Consider the following 5,000-nt stretch of genomic DNA (forward strand, 5'->3'; position numbering starts at 1 on the left):
TTACCGCGGCTGCTGGCACCAGACTTGCCCTCCAATAGATACTCGTTAAAGGATTTAAAGTGTACTCATTCCGATTACGGGGCCTCGGATGAGTCCCGTATCGTTATTTTTCGTCACTACCTCCCCGTGCCGGGAGTGGGTAATTTGCGCGCCTGCTGCCTTCCTTGGATGTGGTAGCCGTTTCTCAGGCTCCCTCTCCGGAATCGAACCCTGATTCCCCGTTACCCGTTACAACCATGGTAGGCGCAGAACCTACCATCGACAGTTGATAAGGCAGACATTTGAAAGATGCGTCGCCGGTACGAGGACCGTGCGATCAGCCCAAAGTTATTCAGAGTCACCAAGGCAAACGGACCGGACGAGCCGACCGATTGGTTTTGATCTAATAAAAGCGTCCCTTCCATCTCTGGTCGGGACTCTGTTTGCATGTATTAGCTCTAGAATTACCACAGTTATCCAAGTAACGTGGGTACGATCTAAGGAACCATAACTGATTTAATGAGCCATTCGCGGTTTCACCTTAATGCGGCTTGTACTGAGACATGCATGGCTTAATCTTTGAGACAAGCATATGACTACTGGCAGGATCAACCAGGGAGCTGCGTCAACTAGAGCTGAGCAGCCGGCCGCCCGGGAGTGTGTCCCAGAGGCCCGCGCGAACACGCAAGCGTCCGCTCAATTATTCTGCAAACAGGAGGAGGCTGAGCTCCCCTGCACAATACACCTCGAAACCCTCTCAGGTCCCGGCGGCGCGCAGCGCCGTCCTAAGTACTTGGTCGGGTTCGAGAGAGGCGCAATCGCCCGGAGTTAGGCGAGTAGACGCTTTAGGTGCGACCACCCGTGCTCCCAACTGAGCTTGCCGCTGCCGACAGAGGCCCGGGAGCGTGCTGTCGTGGCATTGCCGGCGGGAGACAACACGCGCCACCTACGGTGACCGGCAGCTCCAACGCCAGCGCCACAGAAGGGCAAAGGCCCCACGTGGGTGCCGAAGCGAACTCTCCCAGCACAGCGCACGTGCCAACACGTCTGCACAACTGCGATACAAACCACCAGCGAGAACCGCTGGGGCGACCGAGCAGCAGACGGCGTCGCGGCGCCGAGTGCCGGGCGGCGGCGCATCCTCAACGCACACAGTCCTCAATCGGACCAGCACACTGCAGATGTCCACCGCGCTTCGCACCGGGCCGGCGAGGACCCACTTTGGCTGCACGGCGCCGCGCGCAGGGTGCCCCGGCGCGCAGCTGCGCCGCCTGCCGCGTCCGTCGGCCGGCGCGCCTGCCACTGGGCGCCCCCACCAGCCGGCTGTAGCGCGTGCGCCCACGCACCGCGCGGCCAGCACGCCGGGCGGCCCCCCCTCACCGGCCGGGGACAGTCCCACCCACCCACAGCCGCGTATCGCTTCACACCCAGATTCACATTCACGTTCGTTGGTATGGTGGGGACCGCTTCGTAGCTGTACCGATCGTTGCCCTCACAGATGTACCTCCAGCAAGGACAACCGCACCACAACGGGTTACCAGTTGTTCATTTGCGTAACGTCACCAGTAAACGTACACGTCCATCCCCGTTTGCAAAGTCAACTATTATTGCATGCCTGCCTGTCAGGTGTCAAGACACACTACATCCGCTCACATCCACGCAACAAAATGTGCCCGACTAGAGGGCACGTGGAAGGTGCCCCCGTACGTATGCGATGTCCACTGCGCGACCAACTGTCAACCGGCCTCTGTAGCATGTCGCAGATGTGGAACGCGGGGCACCGTGCTATCACATTGTGTGAGAAGAGACTACTACGTCTGCATACACGCGCCACTACATGAACAGACGGCTCATGCTGATCGCCATCCACTGCGTCCATTACTCCCACACGTCTCTATGGCGTACCACACTGCAATGCAGCTGTTATGGGGAGATGACACGTAGCTGTGTACACAACATTCTGAGCGGGTTGCGGTTGGACAATACATTACTGTAACGTGTCATATGCCAATTACAGAGCAGGGTAAGGCACAACTTGGGTTAGGTTAAGGCACAACTTGGGTTAGGTTAAGGCACAACTTGGGTTAGGTTAAGGCACAACTTGGGTTAGGTTAAGGCACAACTTGGGTTAGGTTAAGGCACAACTTGGGTTAGGTTAAGGCACAACTTGGGTTAGGTTAAGGCACAACTTGGGTTAGGTTAAGGCACAACTTGGGTTAGGTTAAGGCACAACTTGGGTTAGGTTAAGGCACAACTTGGGTTAGGTTAAGGCACAACTTGGGTTAGGTTAAGGCACAACTTGGGTTAGGTTAAGGCACAACGTGGGTTAGGTTAAGGCACAACGTGGGTTAGGTTAAGGCACAACGTGGGTTAGGTTAAGGCACAACGTGGGTTAGGTTAAGGCACAACGTGGGTTAGGTTAAGGCACAACGTGGGTTAGGTTAAGGCACAACGTGGGTTAGGTTAAGGCACAACGTGGGTTAGGTTAAGGCACAACGTGGGTTAGGTTAAGGCACAACGTGGGTTAGGTTAAGGCACAACGTGGGTTAGGTTAAGGCACAACGTGGGTTAGGTTAAGGCACAACGTGGGTTAGGTTAAGGCACAACTTGGGGGTAGATTGCGGTGCAAATTGCGTTACATTGCGGTGCAAATTGCGTTACATTGCGGTGCAAATTGCGTTACATTGCGGTGCAAATTGCGTTACATTGCGGTGCAAATTGCGTTACATTGCGGTGCAAATTGCGTTACATTGCGGTGCAAATTGCGTTACATTGCGGTGCAAATTGCGTTACATTGCGGTGCAAATTGCGTTACATTGCGGTGCAAATTGAGTTACATTGCGGTGCAAATTGCGTTACATTGCGGTGCAAATTGCGTTACATTGCGGTGCAAATTGCGTTACATTGCGGTGCAAATTGAGTTACATTGCGGTGCAAATTGAGTTACATTGCGGTGCAAATTGAGTTACATTGCGGTGCAAATTGAGTTACATTGCGGTGCAAATTGAGTTACATTGCGGTGCAAATTGAGTTACATTGCGGTGCAAATTGAGTTACATTGCGGTGCAAATTGAGTTACATTGCGGTGCAAATTGAGTTACATTGCGGTGCAAATTGAGGTAGGTTAAGGTGCAACACAGGTTAGGTTAAGGTGCAACATAGGTTAGGGTGCAAGATGGGTTAGGTTAAGGTGCAAGATGGGTTAGGTTAAGGTGCAAGATGGGTTAGGTTAAGGTGACATAGGTTAGGTTAAGGTGACATAGGTTAGGTTAAGGTGACATAGGTTAGGTTAAGGTGACATAGGTTAGGTTAAGGTGACATAGGTTAGGTTAAGGTGACATAGGTTAGGTTAAGGTGACATAGGTTAGGTTAAGGTGACATAGGTTAGGTTAAGGTGACATAGGTTAGGTTAAGGTGACATAGGTTAGGTTAAGGTGACATAGGTTAGGTTAAGGTACAAACTGGGTTGTGTTATGGTACACATTGCGTTGTAGTACAGTACACGTTAGGTTTGGGTACGGTACACAATGTGGTATGGGATGGCGTGTTGTGGGGGGGGGGGGTGAGGTTCGTTGATATCGACCGTAGGACGTGGATGCCCGAGGCAGCGTCAGTGTGTCAAAGGAGTTATGTCACGTCGGGATGCGCTTCTCGCTAGTGAGAGGGGGCGAGCCGTGTCTGTGGTTGCGGCAGACCTGTGTGTTTCATTCCTGCCAGTGTGTTTGTGCTGTAAGACGAGGCAGTGTGGTGATGTTGGGTGCACCCCTGTGTAGGACATGTGTGGGTGTTGGTGGCTTCTCTGAGCAATTGTGGTTGTCGGACGAGTGGGGTATTCTGTTTTATGATTGGACCTCCCGGTCTGGTTATCATAGCGTAGTTGGTGTACTGTGGCGGATAGGATGCACCGGACGTTGGTCCATGCTGGTGCTTAGTTGTTGTATCTGTGTCTGTTACAGGCAGAGAGTAGTGTGTGATAGAGTGTGTGGCTGACGTGTGGTTCATTTTGTGTGTACGGACGTTCAGCATGTATAGGTGCATTTGCGTATATAATCTATCTATGTGGGCCTGCATAGTTTACTGAGCAGTGCTGTGAGGTGACTGAACTACGAGTGACGTACTGATTTACAGCGGAATGGTTGCCTTGTACCAAAGATGGAGTATCGGAGGACCGTCTATATTCTGAGAGGAGCCCTGTTTGCCACTGGGCGTGGGGTCTCGCGTCCTGCGGTTCAGTGCCCCCAGGGAAGCGCGCGGAGGTGGTGCTGCTGCTGCTGTAGCAAGCGAGCTACTTACAGCATGTATAGGGACAGCGGGAATATGGCATATTCGATATAACTCTTCATGAAACGCAAGATATAGGGGCGGATTGCACGTTACGAGTGCGGGAAGAGTCCGCCGTTCATCCGCTGGAGTTGCGATTTGGGCGGTTGGGGTGGGGCACGTGCGGGTGCGGGTGGAGCGATTGTCGGTCGACGACTTCGTGCGACGCAGGCACAGGCGTTGGGGCTCCTGTGGTGGGCAGATGATGCAGGCTTTGTGGGTGGCGTCGGAAAATGGGCACTGTGGGACCTAGCGATGTCGTAGTCGGCGTGGCGTCTCATAGATGGCGGTATCATCGGTGCAGCAGGTCATGTTGCGGGGGACCTGGAGGTGGCGGTATTTTTGTTTGTGGTGCGCTCGACATGGTGGACGTAGTGTCGTCCGATTCGCGTAGATGGAGCTATTGCATGTGGTTTCGTCACATTGTCATAGATGGCGGTGCCGTGTTTTGGAGGTATGGTTGGCGTAGTTTCGTTGGATTCCTGTAGATGGAGGTGTCGTTTCTGGGCCGGATGGGAATGTAGTTTGGTCACATTCCCAAAGATGGCTGTGTTGTGCCTGTGGGCGGCATTGTCAACATCGTGCGGTATGGTCTGTTTATTGTGGACGTTGATGGCGTCGGGACCAGAGGGCGCGCGCGAACCGTTGACCACGCGTTATTCACGCAAGCACACTTCGTACTATTTTCCCACCCTCCTACT

At 53.5% G+C, this 5,000-nt stretch overlaps 1 non-coding gene across 1 annotated transcript in view; it reads right to left on the reverse strand.

The window, feature by feature from the left end:
* LOC126093566 (small subunit ribosomal RNA) overlaps positions 1-598 on the reverse strand; it is a 1,909-nt gene extending 1,311 nt beyond the window's left edge. Inside the window, exon 1 of the ribosomal RNA XR_007521701.1 lies at positions 1-598. This exon is cut by the window's left edge and continues 1,311 nt beyond it. This is a non-coding gene — a ribosomal RNA (small subunit ribosomal RNA).
* Between the last annotated feature and the right edge of the window lie 4,402 nt (positions 599-5,000).

The sequence above is a fragment of the Schistocerca cancellata genome, chromosome 7 (assembly GCF_023864275.1).
Source record: "Schistocerca cancellata isolate TAMUIC-IGC-003103 chromosome 7, iqSchCanc2.1, whole genome shotgun sequence".
Classification (NCBI taxonomy): domain Eukaryota; kingdom Metazoa; phylum Arthropoda; class Insecta; order Orthoptera; family Acrididae; genus Schistocerca; species Schistocerca cancellata.